Below are 19350 nucleotides of genomic sequence, written 5' to 3' on the forward strand. Positions count from 1 at the left end.
GGAAAACGACGGTTCGTATTAGAGGAACACCATATATCATTAGAAAATTAGGAAAACGAACCAACTCCGAAGAAGAAGAAACCAGTGATTCAGATTAGAGGGTTGTAATCATGTTGTGTATTATATGTATTGTAGTGTGCTTGTACTTTTATGTTCTATGTAAAAATTGCTTGTATTGTTTGTTAATTATCTTTTACGAATCTAATCCTTGTCTATTTTACAGTATAAAAACAAAATGGACGTTAAGGGTAGACAACCGAATATTTTAGAAGACCTACCAGAGGATATGATTGAGGAAATCTTGTCTAGAGTCGGCCAGAATTCATCAGCACATTTAGTTATGCCGAAATTAACTTGTCGAACATTTGAAAGACTTTCCAGAAATGCCTTAGTTTATAAAAGGCTTTCTTTTGATATGTGGGGTATATCACATTGGGGAGACCGTAAGTTACGCCGTATTTTATTTAAAGCGTTAAATGCGGGGAACCCAAATGCAATTTTACGCTACGGGTTAAGAACCTATTTTGACTCAACATATCCCAACATAGGATTTCGTGAGTTAGAAAGAGCTTCTAACATGCAACATAAAGAAGCATGTTATACTTACGGGTTAGTGATGTTTGCTTCTTACCAAAGTGAGAAAAAGAACATCGGATTACAACTTTTAAATAAAACCTTCCCACAAGTGACGGATTCAATAGTTGGGGTGAGAAACAAGGTTTTTAGATTATTACGGGGCTGTTGGACATTACGAAACTCTCTTCCTTTTGACGACATTACAACATGCTTCCTAGCCAATGGTCATAACGGTTACTTTCCACAAGACCAAGGATGGGAAATCATCTTAGTAAAACCAGAATGCATGACTTGTTTCTGGACTTATGAATTACGTGTCTTTATTTCTTTTGCTGAACGACTTCCGTATTAACTAGAATTGCCTTTATAGCTGCCGGGTAGCAAAGTTATTATGTGCTATATTTCATCCTATATGTTTAATAGCAGTATTGTAAGTTTGTAAAATATTGTATAAAATTTGAACGCGAAATATTATTATAATCAGTTTTTTCATATAGAATTGTAGTAGTTGAATTGTATATTAGCTACTAAATATGAACTTAACGGGTAGTTACTACCCGAATTAAAAACTATAAAACGCTAATACGAAGAAAAAACTTTTATAAATGAGTTCATACTATGCTACGAAATACTATTGACTACTCTTAAAAATTCTATATGATTAACTTAATTCTTTTGGGCTATTTTTGAAGGAAATGGCACCGACGACTCGTCAGAATTTGAACATGAGCGAGGAAGACTTCCGTGTTTTCCTTGCAGCAAACATAGCCGCAGTACAGGCTGCGATGCAAAACAATAACAATAACTCTGGATCTAGAAGTGGAACTAATTCCACAAGAAATTGTGTAGGATGCTCCTACAAAGAATTCACTGCATGCAAACCTTTGGAATTTGATGAAACCGAAGGAACAATTGGATTGAAACGGTGGACCGAGAAAGTCGAATCGGTGTTTGCCATAAGTAAGTGTACTGAAGAGGACAAAGTTAAGTACGCTATGCATACCTTCACAGGTACTACGTTAACATGGTGGAACACCTATCTTGAACAGGTAGGACAAAATGCTGCTTACGCACTACCGTGGTCGGCATTCAAGCAATTGATGAACGAGCAGTACCGTCCAAGAAACGAAGTCAATAAGCTCAAGGTAGAGCTTAGAGAGTTACGAACACAAGGGTTTGACATTACCACATATGAACGACGATTCACAGAGTTGTGCCTATTGTGTCCGGGAACGTTCGAAGATGAAGAAGAGAAGATCGAAGCGTTTATAAAAGGGTTACCAGTAAGGATTCAAGAAGATGTGAGTGCACACGAGCCCGCTTCCATACAAAAGGCAAGTCGAATGGCTCATAAACTCATAAATCAGATTGAGGGAAGAATTAAAGAGCAGGCAGTCGAAGAAGCCAACACGAAACAACTCAAGAGGAAGTGGGAAAAAACTAGTGACAAGGGTCACAGTTTTAACAATCAACACAACAATCACAACTTCAATCGCAGTAAATTTCGCAACAACAACCGCAACAACAACCATCTCAACAATAATAACAATCGCAACAACAACCATCCCAACAATAATAACAATCGCAACAACAACCATTTCAATAACAACAAATAACAGAAACAACCATGCTTCAGGTGTGATGACCCGGGAATTTCCGATCAAATTTAAACTTAATCTTATATGATTTCGACATGATAAACAAAGTCTATTAAACTGAGTCTCATAATGTTTGAACTATTTCCATGAATGCATTTGACTTTGACTAGTCCCGACGATTCACGAACCATTAATTGTAAATAGGAATATATATAAATAATTATATATTATAGACTAAACTATTATGTGTTTAATAATAATAAGGATAACTTAAGTTACTATTATTAACATCATTAGTATCATTGTAAATATCATTGTTAACAATATTATTAATAATTATCATTATACTTATCATTTATAATATTATTGATATTTTTTTCTTTTTGTATTATTATTAATATTAATATTAATATTAATATTAATATTAATATTAAAAGTATTATTATTATTATTATTATTATTATTATTATTATTATTATTATTATTATTATTATTATTATATATATTAGTTATTAATACAAAAGTGTACGAATTTTTTGCTTCAATCCTTTTCAGCTTTTATCCTCCCTATGCTCGATCATAATCCATTCCATTGTCAATCCCAAATCACAAAGTAACAAGAACCAGTTTCCTATCTCTATCAAAATTAATTCTTTTTATTTGTTTATTTTTCTTCCCCGACTACTCGATCGTCTAGGATTCTTGATGACACTAAAAAAAAAATCAATTCCAATCACTTTCTTCCTTTATTTATTTTTTATTATTTCCCTTCTGTTCCTAATTGATACTTCTGTCGAGTGATGCACTATAAAACAATCGGTGATTTAAATAAAATGTTATAGCATGAATTCGATCATGTTATATATATAATACCACTTGTAGATTGTAGTTTCTAAGAACCCATTTCAATACGTCTGTTCATCATATTTTTTTTACCAACACCCATCATCGTCTTTCCTTTCTTCTCCATTTAAACCACCTCACAACCCTCCATCTTCATCTAAACTTGACGAATTATCATCACCGTATTCTACTGTTCTGTTATATTCAAAAAAAAAAAAAAAAAATTCAAATATCACCATTGACAACCGGATCACAGTGGATCATGATACCTGGCACACGAAAGTTACACCGGTTACATAACAACGACAACATATCAACGAACAAGGTGTTATAGTCAAGGGTCGGTCACTAACCTGTTGGGAACAAGATTACATCGTAACATCATCTTCAACAATCATCATCGAGTCACCACTCTCTCTCTCTCTCTCTCCTACTCGTGTCCAAGATCACTACCACTGCCATTCTTTTCTGTCTCTTTTCAGCTCAAGACAACCACCACACCATCGTTATTACTGCAGCAACTCCACCACTTTTAAAACTTCTATTTCTAATAAAACCATCGCCACCACCGTAAACCTTATCTCTTCTCTTCTCTCTCTCTCTTCCTAACTACATGTGTTAGGATTCGATTTCAACAAACAAACATACAACCCTTCTCTTGTCCTTCCTCTTCGTTGATCTCCATCATCCTTCATCCCCTTGCCATCGACAACCGAACAATTCAATTGCATATTGACACCAGATGATTATCACCATCAAATAATCCTGCTTTTGGTTTATTCTGTTGCTGTCCCAACCAACACCTTCACAGCTACAAATGCTATGCTTTTGCTTTTGTAAACCGTCACCAAAGACACTTCAACCCACCACCACTTCTAATTCGTGGAATCCTTACTATCCACCATCACCATCGTGAAACAATTAACCACCACCTTCATGCTCGAATACCACAACGAACCACCAATAATAACCGCCACCCTCTCCACTTGAATCAGTACCACTTGTTAATTAATGATGTTATCGAACACTGCTCTTTTCTTCTTTCTGTTTAATTCACGAACACAAACACAACCATCAACACCCTTCAAGCATCTTTTACTGATGTATTATTTATGTTTCACCTTAAATCAAACCCAAAACATTCACCCTGAAAGCTAATCAACGTTGCTTATTTTTCTTCGTTTCGTTACAACAACTTTGCTGTTAAATTTCCTGATGCAAACCCATACCTTCGGTTTTTCTCTTTTATGGACAATCAACACTAACCAGGCTGCTATTCTCCTCGAAACCTTTATGGTTGTGGCCGACAAGTACAACAGATAACCCACGCGTTCTTTCTTTTTTTTTTCTTTCTATTTTGTCGGCAGCCATTTTTTTTATTTCGTAAGGGTTCTTGGATAAAAGCTCGACATCTTTAATTGAGTTAATTCAGTTTGGGCTTTATTGTATTAAAGGACTCTAAGATTGGGCCTCGTTATTGTTGGTGTTACTAAGTGGGCCGTAAAACTTGGGCTGCTGCTGTGTTCTTGTACGTGATAACTATCGAGTCATATAGATATTAAATGCATATTATCCCAGAAAAGCAGACATGGACTGATGGTTAAGACTGTTGTGTGTTAAGCGAGGGGTCGCGGGTTCAAGCCCGGGCAATGGCAGTTTTTTATATTTTTGGAGCTTTTCTCTCTTAAGGTAGTATTTACCATTATTATTAATATCATTCTTATCATCGTTATAAGTATTATTATTATTATTATTATTATTATTATTATTATTATTATTATTATTATTATTATCTATGTTATTATTATAATTATTATTATCATTATTAGTAAAAAATAATAATAATAAAAAAATAAATAATAATATTAAGTACCTATTTCGAATATTGAAAATAAATATATATATTAATACATGAGAATACCTCTAAACATCAGAACTTGAAATTTAAAATAAATGAGTTAACCTACATTTTAAATCTGATATATGGATACATAAAAATATATATAATTTTTAAATATTAAAAATATACAAATAAATATAGTTAATAGATTATTAAAAATAGATGTATATTAATAATATACATATATAAACTTATTCGATTTCGATTATATATATTAATATATATACAAATGATATAGGTTCGTGAATCCGAGGGCAACCCTGCATTGTTCGGTTGTTTAATGTCGTTATATGTATTTTTACTACAAAATACATTAGGTGAGTTTCATTAATCCCTTTTTAAATGCTTTTGCAATATATATTTTTGGGACTGAGAATACATGCACTGTTTTTATAACTGTTTTACGAAATAGACACAAGTAATTGAAACTACATTATATGGTTGAATGATCGAAATCGAATATGCCCCTTTTTATATAGTCTGGTAATCTAAGAATTAGGGAACAGACACCCTAATTGACGCGAACTCTAAAGATAGATCTATCGGGCCCAACAAGCCCCATCCAAAGTACCGGATGCTTTAGTACTTCGAAATTTATATCATGTCCAAAGGAGGATCCCGGAATGATGGGGATATTCTTATATTCATATTGTGAATGTCGGTTACCAGGTGTTCAATCCATATGAATGATATTTTTGTCTCTATGTATGGGACGTATGCTTATGAGAAATGGAAATATGAAATCTTGTGGTCTATTAAAATTATGAAATGATTATTTATGTTAAACTAATGAACTCACCAACCTTTTGGTTGACAATTTAAAGCATGTTCATTCTCAGGTATGAAAGAAATCTTTCGCTGTGCATCTGCTCATCTTAGAGATATTACTTGGAGTCATTCATGACATATTTCAAAAGACATTGCATTCGAGTAGTTGAGTTTATCAAGATTATTATTAAGTCAATTATAGTTAGATATATTATGAAATGGTATGCATGCCGTCAACTTTTGATGTAATGAAAGTTTGTCTTTTCAAAAACGAATACAATGTTTGTAAAATGTATCATATAGAGTTCAAGTACCTCGCGATGTAATCAACTGTTGTGAATCGTTTATAATCGATATGGATTTCGTCCGGATAGATTAGGACGGGTCCTTTCAGTTGGTATCAGAGCGGTGGTCTTAGCGAACCATGTCTACATTAGTGTGTCTAACTGATAAGTCATTAGGATGCATTAGTGAGTCTGGACTTCGACCGTGTCTGCATGTCAAAAGTTTTGCTTATCATTTTGTGTCAAAAATTACCTGCTTATCATTCTTAGAGAATCACTTGCTTATCATTCTTAGTCTAGACACGTTTTACTGCATTGACTGCATGAATAGTGTATAGACAAAATTCATATCTTAGCGTATCTGCTACTTCATATCTTAGCGTATCTGTTACTGTAAATTTGCCTGACAACTCTCGTAGATTCCTCCGTAACTTATGGGATTTTAGTATTATATATTCATATGTAAATTATGTATTGCAGGGTACTAATCTACATCCTATAATCTATTTCTTATCGACAATCCTTCATCTGATCGTACGAGATGAATCCTGCAACCAGTTCGAGTCCCTCAGATTCTGGTAGCTATTCCGATAGTTATTTCGACAGCTATTCCGACATAGATGTTCACCTAAACTCCAAAAACAGCGTCATCGGCATGAATCAACCAATCAGCCATTATCAATTCATTTGATGGGTTCGTAGTCGACTTAATCAATGGAGACGCGTAGAAGGCAATCCCTTCCACCAACCGAATTCACCTCACAATGAACCTGAAGCGTTTACCGGCAAACCTGTTAGAGACACCATTTTCAGTCTCATTTCCAGGGTAACTCGACAAGATTATATTCTATCCACAATTCTGAACCATATTCATCCGCTCGTTCCGATCGACAATCATCCTGGAGTAATAAGTCAACGAACTTCGCGCTCGAATAATCAATTCGGAGAATATGGTGCAAAAATATACCAGCTTCAGCAACATCACCGGCACCAACAGTACCATCAATAACAGCACCAGTACCATCAACAATCCATACTTCAATATCATCATCTGTACTTTGAGTATGATCTTCGTGCTACGTATCGTTCTACCTCATTTATCTTCGTTCAACATGACGAATATGTAATCTCTAAAGTTTTAGAGATTATTTATTCTAGTTCCAACCAAAAAGCAAATGAGTTTAATATCATATTAACTCATTAAATCCATGAATACATCTGAAGAAAATATATATGTATATATGTTTTCATAAAGATTGTGATTAAAAATTTTTTCGTACAAACTGTTAATGATGAGAATATTTTAACGGGTAGGTAATACCCAAGGAATATTTAGATTTCACATTAATAAGTTATACTGTACATTTTTCGAATCTGATTCAACAGTCATTTACTATCCTACTTACATCCACAGATATACGTACCCGTTCACCAAAGAATAACTATTTTCATTCAAATTCAATTTCATATTTGGATTTTGATCTATCAGAATCCAACAAGTGGCATAATGAAGAAATAATGGACACAATAAAAATTGATTAGAAACAGACTAATTAACAATATGAAATTTTGTTAAGAAACCACGCTGACAAGATCCTAGCTAACTGTTCCTAGCTAACTGTTCCTATCTAACTGTTAATTCCATATTACATTTTATTTTATCGCAATTTAATTATCGCAGTTTATTTATCGCAATTTATATTCTAGTAATTTTATTTATCGTCATTTAATTTCTGTATTTATTTTACGCACTTTAAATATCGGGACACGTATACAAGGTTTTGACATATCATATCGACGCATTTATATATATTATTTGGAATAACCATAGACACTCTATATGCAGTAATGATCGAGTTCTCTATACAGGATTGAGGTTGATTCTACAATAATATATATAATTTGAGTTGTGATCGAGTCTGAAACGTATACGGGTCACGACACGTATTAATTAATTTGAATATTGTATATTAAACTATATATAAATTATTGGACTGTTACCGTGGACTATCGACTGTGGACTAATAACATTGGACAATTAAAAGGAATTAAAATATTGATTATAATATATGAAACTAAACATTCTTCAAGTTTGCCACTTGAATTCATCTTAAACTTCATTTATATCTCGACGATTACAATCTGTGTTCAAATCTTTCATTATTCTTGAAACCTCCCAATTAAGACAACAACTGAGAAGATGAACCAACCGCACTTCATCTATGGAAGAAAAGATTGACGTATATAGTTATGCACCTGAAAACTCCTGAACCCTAAGTAAAAGTTTAACACGTGTCTGTGTTAGCTCCTTTGGCATTGTTATTACCGAAAATAACATTACAACTCTTTTCCAAATTAGCCAATTTTATCATAGCTTCAGCAAATCAACTTCAACTTCCATTCGAATTAGCCTTATTATAACCTCGATATATAAGTTTGCCTGTCATCATCGTTACCAGAGAACCGTTTATATTTCACCACATTAGCAGTAAAATTACCAGCAACTTCAATGAATTTGGACTTTTCGAAAAATCATTATATTCATTGAAACCCCATCTTGTATTCATCTATACCCCTGTAACAATAATTGCCATACCAATTACCGAGAATCAGCAATCAGTATTTCGAATTTCGTAGTATTTCTACATCAATATTTATATGTATACATATAACAATTAGCTCCTAGAATTACGACCTTCAATTCTGAAATTTTTAAAAGCACCCGGCCTACGAATCAATACATTGAACTTTGAAAAAAAAAAAAAAAAAAAAAAAAAAGCTGAATGAAGTAGCCGAAACTGCGGGCAACTGTAAAAGACCATAGTCATCGGAAGTTTGATAATAAAGAATAATATGTTGAAAAAGCTCAGAAATGTTGGAACTGGAAAACGGATAGAGTTAACCATGAAGGAGACCAAGGACAAATACAAGGACCATACCCTATATTCAAAGAATCCAGATAATTCTGGATCCGTTGAAATCTTTAGAGAATATCTTGCTCCGAAGTCATGTTAAAATCTTGCGGAAAATCTTTCTCCATCAACCATCGAACTTAGAAATTCCAAAATATCATCATCAATATCTTCGATATTTCTGAGGATATTTTCATAAATATTCTTGTCCGAAATTATATACCTCTTCGTGCTTCCTGTGTATCATTATGTTGGAAACATTCAATAGAAAATTTAGTACCGAAAAGCGGATTATGCGAAACTATGAAGGAATCCGTGTACAAATCACAAAGAATAAGTTTGACTTCAAAGAGTCCAAATGATTCAATTCCTGCTGAAATCTTTAGTGAATACCTTGCTTCTGACTCCAAACTCTTGCGGATAAATTTTCTTCACCATCCTTCGATATTAGAAATTCCAAGATATCATCGTATCTTTCATTATAAATATCCTCCATATTTCTGAAGATATTTTCATAACTGTTCTTATCTGAAATCATTAATCTCTTCGTGCTATCAGTATCACATCATATAGAAACTGTTAGTTTCTATATTCTGTAAACTTTCGAGCTTAAAATATGAATGTTATTGAAGTAATGTTGGGAACTGATGCATGAATTAGTATAATATAATGACACTTGATCAACGTGATTATATTACATTAAGTCATGCTGAGTTTCTAAATGGGACATGATGATTCACAGATTATAATGTCATCATGTGCCATGTTACACGACTCTTACATTTTATCTGATATACAAACATATCAAGAACATATTTTCTTGATAGTTCTATCTTTCCTGGATATTCTGATAATTTGACGAATCAAGATCGTGCTATTACCATTTCTTTCTTAGAACATTAACTATGTTCATTTCGAAATTCATATCTATGAATTCTGGACCGTTGCTCGCTTTACTAGAGGTCGAGAGGATAATATAAAGGCAAAGAGATCCAAAATATAAGAGAAAATATAAAGCCCAATGACAACACCGAAATTACAAATCGTGGATATCAGTACGTATGGCAATATAAAGACACAGGAGGATTATAAATACAATAATCCCTAGAGCATAATAGAAATAAACAGATTCTTCAGGTGGGAGTTGGAAAAGGAGAACGATCATTACGATAGTTAGAATAAGAACAAGGATCAGAACAGGGTTAAGCATGTTCATAAATCTTTTGAATTTGGAAATTGAGTATAGAAGTGGTGAAAACTAATGGAATGGAAAAGGTAAATTTATAATGGAAATATCAGACGTGGTAATCGGGACAGATCATCGCATTTAATTAAAGAGATCCTAATGTCTTTAAATCTTGAAGAATCAAATCTTATAGATTTCCAAGATTTTCTTTTAAATCCCTTGAATTCCGGAATTCAACCAATACAACGTCAAAAGTTAAGACGCATCTTATTTTCTAAATTCAACCATGACTAGTCAAAAGTTATGATGAAACATGTCTTTCTCTCATTTCACTCTTTTGTGATAGCTTCATTCGTATTATTTAAATAATCGAATTGTTTTAACCATATTACTCAATAATGATAAAACTCTATTTATCAGCTCATATTCGTCAGGAAAACATATTTATTGTTAGCCATGACGACCTCACTCAAATTTCGGGACGAAATTTCTTTAACGGGTAGGTACTGTGATGACCCGGGAATTTCTGATCAAATTTAAACTTAATCTTATATGATTTCGACATGATAAACAAAGTCTATTAAACTGAGTCTCATAATGTTTGAACTATTTCCATGAATGCATTTGACTTTGACTAGTCCTGACGATTCACGAACCATTAATTGTAAATAGGAATATATATAAATAATTATATATTATAGACTAAACTATTATGTGTTTAATTATAATAAGGATAACTTAAGTTACTATTATTAACATCATTAGTATCATTGTAAATATCATTGTTAACAATATTATTAATAATTATCATTATACTTATCATTTATAATATTATTGATATTTTTTTCTTTTTGTATTATTATTAATATTAATATTAATATTAATATTAAAAGTATTATTATTATTATATATATTAGTTATTAATACAAAAGTGTACGAATTTTTTGCTTCAATCCTTTTCAGCTTTTATCCTCCCTATGCTCGATCATAATCCATTCCATTGTCAATCCCAAATCACAAAGTAACAAGAACCAGTTTCCTATCTCTATCAAAATTAATTCTTTTTATTTGTTTATTTTTCTTCCCCGACTACTCGATCGTCTAGGATTCTTGATGACACTAAAAAAAAAATCAATTCCAATCACTTTCTTCCTTTATTTATTTTTTATTATTTCCCTTCTGTTCCTAATTGATACTTCTGTCGAGTGATGCACTATAAAACAATCGGTGATTTAAATAAAATGTTATAGCATGAATTCGATCATGTTATATATATAATACCACTTGTAGATTGTAGTTTCTAAGAACCCATTTCAATACCTCTGTTCATCATATTTTTTTTTACCAACACCCATCATCGTCTTTCCTTTCTTCTCCATTTAAACCACTTCACAACCCTCCATCTTCATCTAAACTTGACGAATTATCATCACCGTATTCTACTGTTCTGTTATATTCAAAAAAAAAAAATTCAAATATCACCATTGACAACCGGATCACAGTGGATCATGATACCTGGCACACGAAAGTTACACCGGTTACATAACAACGACAACACATCAACGAACAAGGTGTTATAGTCAAGGGTCGGTCACTAACCTGTTGGGAACAAGATTACATCGTAACATCATCTTCAACAATCATCATCGAGTCACCACTCTCTCTCTCTCTCTCTCTCTCCTACTCGTGTCCAAGATCACTACCACTGCCATTCTTTTCTGTCTCTTTTCAGCTCAAGACAACCACCACACCATCGTTATTACTGCAGCAACTCCACCACTTTTACAACTTCTATTTCTAATAAAACCATCGCCACCACCATAAACCTTATCTCTTCTCTTCTCTCTCTCTCTTCCTAACTACATGTGTTAGGATTCGATTTCAACAAACAAACCCACAACCCTTCTCTTGTCCTTCCTCTTCGTTGATCTCCATCATCCTTCATCCCCTTGCCATCGACAACCGAACAATTCAATTGCATATTGACACCAAATGATTATCACCATCAAATAATCCTGCTTTTGGTTTATTCTGTTGCTGTCCCAACCAACACCTTCACAGCTACAAATGCTATGCTTTTGCTTTTGTAAACCGTCACCAAAGACACTTCAACCCACCACCACTTCTAATTCGTGGAATCCTTACTATCCACCATCACCATCGTGAAATAATTAACCACCACTTTCATGCTCGAATACCACAACGAACCACCAATAATAACCGCCACCCTCTCCACTTGAATCAGTACCACTTGTTAATTAATGATGTTATCGAACACTGCTCTTTTCTTCTTTCTATTTAATTCACGAACACAAACACAACCATCAACACCCTTCAAGCATCTTTTACTGATGTATTATTTATGTTTCACCTTAAATCAAACCCAAAACATTCACCCTGAAAGCTAATCAACGTTGCTTATTTTTCTTCATTTCGTTACAGCAACTTTGCTGTTAAATTTCCTAATGCAAACCCATACCTTCGGTTTTTCTCTTTTATGGACAATCAACACTAACCAGGCTGCTATTCTCCTCGAAACCTTTATGGTTGTGGCCGACAAGTACAACAGATAACCCACGCGTTCTTTTTTTTTTTCTTTCTATTTTGTCGGCAGCCATTTTTTTTTATTTCGTAAGGGTTCTTGGATAAAAGCTCGACATCTTTAATTGAGTTAATTCAGTTTGGGCTTTATTGTATTAAAGGACTCTAAGATTGGGCCTCGTTATTGTTGGTGTTACTAAGTGGGCCGTAAAACCTGGGTTGCTGCTGTGTTCTTGTACGTGATAACTATCGAGTCATATAGATATTAGATGCATATTATCCCAGAAAAGCAGACATGGACTGATGGTTAAGACTGTTGTGTGTTAAGCGAGGGGTCGAGGGTTCAAGCCCGGGCAATGGCAGTTTTTTATATTTTTGGAGCTTTTCTCTCTTAAGGTAGTATTTACCATTATTATTAATATCATTCTTATCATCGTTATAAGTATTATTATTATTATTATTATTATTATTATTATTATTATTATTATTATTATGATTATTATCTATGTTATTATTATAATTATTATTATCATTATTAGTAAAAAATAATAATAATAAAAAAATAAATAATAATATTAAGTACCTATTTCGAATATTGAAAATAAATATATATATTAATACATGAGAATACCTCTAAACATCAGAACTTGAAATTTAAAATAAATGAGTTAACCTACATTTTAAATCTGATATATGGATACATAAAAATATATATAATTTTTAAATATTAAAAATATACAAATAAATATAGTTAATAGATTATTAAAAATAGATGTATATTAATAATATACATATATAAACTTATTCGATTTCGATTATATATATTAATATATATACAAATGATATAGGTTCGTGAATCCGAGGGCAACCCTGCATTGTTCGGTTGTTTAATGTCGTTATATGTATTTTTACTACAAAATACATTAGGTGAGTTTCATTAATCCCTTTTTAAATGCTTTTGCAATATATATTTTTGGGACTGAGAATACATGCGCTGTTTTTATAACTGTTTTACGAAATAGACACAAGTAATTGAAACTACATTATATGGTTGAATGATCGAAATCGAATATGCTCCTTTCTATATAGTCTGGTAATCTAAGAATTAGGGAACAGACACCCTAATTGACGCGAACTCTAAAGATAGATCTATCGGGCCCAACAAGCCTCATCCAAAGTACCGAATGCTTTAGTACTTCGAAATTTATATCATGTCCGAAGGAGAATCCCGGAATGATGGGGATATTCTTATATGCATATTGTGAATGTCGGTTACCAGGTGTTCAATCCATATGAATGATATTTTTGTCTCTATGTATGGGACGTATGCTTATGAGAAATGGAAATATGAAATCTTGTGGTCTATTAAAATTATGAAATGATTATTTATGTTAAACTAATGAACTCACCAATCTTTTGGTTGACACTTTAAAGCATGTTCATTCTCAGGTATGAAAGAAATCTTTCACTGTGCATCTGCTCATCTTAGAGATATTACTTGGAGTCATTCATGACATATTTCAAAAGACGTTGCATTCGAGTAGTTGAGTTTATCAAGATTATTATTAAGTCAATTATAGTTAGATATATTATGAAATGGTATGCATGCCGTCAACTTTTGATGTAATGAAAGTTTGTCTTTTCAAAAACGAATACAATGTTTGTAAAATGTATCATATAGAGGTCAAGTACCTCGCGATGTAATCAACTGTTGTGAATCGTTTATAATCGATATGGATTTCGTCTGGATGGATTAGGACGGGTCCTTTCATCAGGTATGCAGAGTACCATCCGAATATGTTATGCACGACATTTTGCACCAAGTGTAAGAGAAGTGGTCATGGTGCGGCAAAATGTGAGGTTTACGGACCAAAGAACAACAAAAATAAAGAAACAAATAATGTCGGAACAAATAATGCCGACGTAGTTTGTTATAAATGTGTAAAACCGGGTCACATTATTAGAAATTGCCCAAACCAAGGGAATACTAATGGGCAAGGCCACAGAAGAGTTTTCAATATTAATGCGACAGAAGCGCAAGAAGACCCGGAGCTTGTTACGGGTACGTTTCTTATTGACAAAACATCTGCTTATGTTTTATTTGATTCGGGTGCGGATAGAAGCTATATGAGTAGAGATTTTTGTGCTAAATTAAGTTGTCCACTGACGCCTTTGGATAATAAATTTTTACTCGAATTAGCAAACGGTAAATTAATTACAGCAGATAATATATGTCGAAATCGAGAAATTAAACTGGTTAGCGAAACATTTAAGATTGATTTGATACCAGTAGAGTTAGGAAGTTTTGATGTGATAATTGGCATGGACTGGTTGAAAAAGGAGAGAGCAGAGATCGTATGTTACAAAAATGCAATTCGCATTGTACGGTAAAAAGGAAAACACTTAATGGTGTACGGAGAAAAGAGCAACGCGAAGTTAAATCTTATTAGTAGTATGAAGGTGCAAAAACTAATAAGAAAAGGTTGTTACGTCATTCTAGCACATATCGAGGAAGTTAAACCTGAAGAAAAAAACATCAGTGATATTCCCGTCGCAAAAGAATTTCCCGATGTATTTCCGAAAGAATTACCGGAATTACTCCCACATCGATCCGTTGAATTTCAAATAGACCTTGTACCAGGAGCTGCATCAATAGCTCGTGCTCCATACAGACTCGTACCCAGCGAAATGAAAGAATTACAAAGTCAGTTACAGGAACTTTTAGAGCGTGGTTTCATTCAACCAAGCACATCACCGTGGGGAGCTCCTGTTTTGTTTGTCAAGAAGAAGGATGGTACATTTAGGTTGTGTATTGACTACCGAGAGTTGAACAAACTTACCATCAAGAACCGCTACCCACTACCGAGAATCGACGACTTATTTGATCAACTACAAGGCTCGTCAGTTTATTCGAAGATTGATTTACATTCTGGGTATCATCAAATGCGGGTGAAGGAGGATGATATTCCAAAGACTGCTTTTAGGACGCGTTACGGTCATTACGAGTTTATGGTTATGCCGTTTGGGTTGACTAATGCACCAGCTGTGTTCATGGACCTCATGAACCGAGTGTGTGGACCATACCTTGACAAGTTTGTCATTGTTTTCATCGATGACATACTTATTTACTCAAAGAATGACCAAGAGCACGAAGAACATTTGAGAAAAGTGCTAGAGTTGTTAAGGAAAGAAAAACTGTACGCTAAGTTTTCAAAGTGTGCATTTTGGTTGGAAGAATTTCAATTTCTCGGTCACATAGTGAACAAAGAAGGTATTCAGGTGGATCCGGCAAAGATTAAAACCGTTGAAAAATAGGAAACCTCGAAAACTCCGAAATACATACGCCAGTTTTTAGGATTAGATGGTTACTACAGAAGATTCATCCAAGATTTTTCCAAAATAGCAAAACCCTTGACTGCATTAACGCATAAAGGGAAGAAATTTAAATGGAAGGATGAACAATAAAAAGCGTTTCAATTGTTGAAGAAAAAGTTAACTACGGCACATATATTGTCATTACCTGAAGGGAATGATGATTTTATAATATATTGTAACGCCTCAAGGCAAGGTCTCGGTTGTGTATTAATGCAACGAACGAAGGTAATTGCTTATGCGTCTAGACAATTGAAGATTCACGAGCAGAATTATAAAACGCATGATTTGGAATTAGGCGCGGTTATTTTTGCATTAAAGACTTGGAGGCACTACTTATATGGGGTCAAAAGTATTATATATACCGACCACAAAAGTCTTTAACACATATTTAATCAGAAATAACTGAACGCGAGGCAGCGCAGGTGGATTGAATTGTTGAATGATTACGACTTTGAGATTCGTTATCACCCGGGGAAGGCAAATGTGGTAGCCGACGCCTTGAGCAGAAAGGACAGAGAACCCATTCGAGTAAAAGCTATGAATATAATGATTCACACTAACCTTACTACTCAAATAAAATAGGCGCAACAAGGAGTTTTAAAAGAGGGAAATTTAAAGGATGAAATACCCAAAGGATCGGAGAAGCATCTTAATATTCGGGAAGACGGAACCCGGTATAGGGCTGAAAGAATTTGGGTACCAAAATTTGGAGATATGAGAGAAATGGTACTTAGAGAAGCTAATAAAACCAAATACTCAATACATCCTGGAACGGGGAAGATGTACAAAGATCTCAAAAAATATTTTTGGTGGTCGGGTATGAAAGCCGATGTTGCTAAATACGTAGGAGAATGTTTGACGTGTTCTAAGGTCAAAGCTGGGCATCAGAAACCATCAGGTCTACTTCAACAACCCGAAATCCCGGAATGGAAATGAAAAAATATTACCATGGATTTCATCACTAAATTGCCAAGGACTGCAAGTGGTTTTGATACTATTTAGGTAATAGTTGATCGTATCACCAAATCAGCACACTTCCTACCAATAAGAGAAGATGACAAGATGGAGAAGTTAGCACGACTGTATTTGAAGGAAGTCGTCTCCAGACATGGAATACCAATCTCTATTATCTCTGATAGGGATGGCAGATTTATTTCAAGATTCTGGCAGACATTACAGCAAGCATTAGGAACTCGTCTAGACATGAGTACTGCCTATCATCCACAAACTGGTGGGCAGAGCGAAAGGACAATACAAACGCTTGAAGACATGCTACGAGCATGTGTTATTGATTTCAGAAACAGTTGGGATCGACACCTACCGTTAGCAGAATTTTCCTACAACAACAGCTACCATTCAAGCATTGAGATGGTGCCGTTTGAAGCACTTTATGGTAGAAAGTGCAGGTCTCCAATTTGCTGGAGTGAAGTGAGGGATAGACAGATTACGGGCCCGAAGATAATACAAGAAACTGCCGAGAAGATCATCCAAATTCAACAACGGTTGAAAACCGCCCAAAGTCGACAAAAGAGCTACGCTGACATTAAAAGAAAAGATATAGAATTTGAAATTGGAGAGATGGTCATGCTTAAAGTTACACCTTGGAAAGGCGTTGTTCGATTTGGTAAACGAGGGAAATTAAATCCAAGGTATATTGGACCATTCAAGATTATTGATCGTGTCAGACCAGTAGCTTACCGACTTGAGTTACCTCAACAACTCGCAGCTGTACATAACACTTTCCATGTCTCGAATTTGAAGAAATTTTTTGCTAAAGAAGATCTCACTATTCCGCTAGACGAAATCCAAATCAATGAAAAACTTCAATTCATCGAAGAACCCGTCGAAATAATGGATCGTGAGATTAAAAGACTTAAGCAAAACAAGATACCAATTGTTGAGGTTCGATGGAATGCTCGTAGAGGACATGAGTTCACCTGGGAATGAGAAGATCAAATGAAGAAGAAATACCCGCACTTATTTCCAGAAAATACGTCAACACCTCCAACTGCTTAAAATTTCGGGACGAAATTTATTTAACGGGTAGGTACTGTAGTGACCTGAACTTTTCCATGTTTATATATATTAAATGAAATTGATATTTACATGATTAAGTGTTTCCAACATGTTAAGCAATCAAACTTGTTAAGACTTGATTAATTGAAATAGGTTTCATATAGACAATTGACCACCCAAGTTGAACGGCGATTCACGAACGTTAAAACTTGTAAAAACTATTTGATGACATATATATGGATATATATATATAGTTAACATGATATTATGATAAGTATGTATCTCATTAAGTATTTTAACAATGAGTTATATACATAAAAATGAGACTATTGAATTAAGAAACTCGAAAACGATATATATAACGATTATCATTATAACAACGTCTTACTAATTACATATGAATCATTTTAAGATATTCATACACTATATATAAACATGATAAATGATAAGTAAACATATCATTAAGTATATTAACAATGAACTACATATGTAAAAACAAGACTACTAACTTAATGATTTCGAAACGAGACATATATGTAACGATTATCGTTGTAACAACATTTAACTATATATATATCATACTATGATATATTAATATATCATAATATCATGATAATGTAATAATTTAACATCTCTTTAGATATAATAAACAATGGGTTAACAACATTTAACAAGATCGTTAACCTAAAGGTTTCAAAACAACACTTACATGTAACGACTAACGATGACTTAACGACTCAGTTAAAATGTATATACATGTAGTGTTTTAATATGTATTCATACACTTTTGAAAGACTTCAAGACACTTATCAAAGTACTTCTACTTATCAAAAATTCTTACAATTACATCCTCCTTCATTTTCATCAACAATTCTACTCGTATGCACTCGTATTTATACTCGTACAATACACAGCTTCTAAATGTATTTACTATTGGTATATACACTCCAATGATCAGCTCTTAGCAGCCCATGTGAGTCACCTAACCATGTGGGAACCATCATTTAACATCTAGCATGAAATATCTCACAAAATAACAAACTTACACACATACACACTTTCATTTTGCAACTTACATGCATCAAACTACTCTCTCTCAAGTGTTCTTCCATTGTTCTGAGTGTTCTTCATCATCTTCATCAAAATCTAGCTCAATCTAGTTCATAAATCCATACATAAACCAAGTTATAAAACAACTACTCAAGAACACACCAACAACACTTCCAAGTTTGCTAGCTTACTTCCAATCTTGCAAATCCACTTTGAGTGATCATCTAACCTCAAGAAATCTTTCTTATTTACAGTAAGATATCTTTCTAATACAAGGTAATACTCATATTCAAACTTTGAT

The sequence above is a fragment of the Rutidosis leptorrhynchoides genome, chromosome 6 (genome assembly GCF_046630445.1).
Source record: "Rutidosis leptorrhynchoides isolate AG116_Rl617_1_P2 chromosome 6, CSIRO_AGI_Rlap_v1, whole genome shotgun sequence".
Taxonomy (NCBI): domain Eukaryota; kingdom Viridiplantae; phylum Streptophyta; class Magnoliopsida; order Asterales; family Asteraceae; genus Rutidosis; species Rutidosis leptorrhynchoides.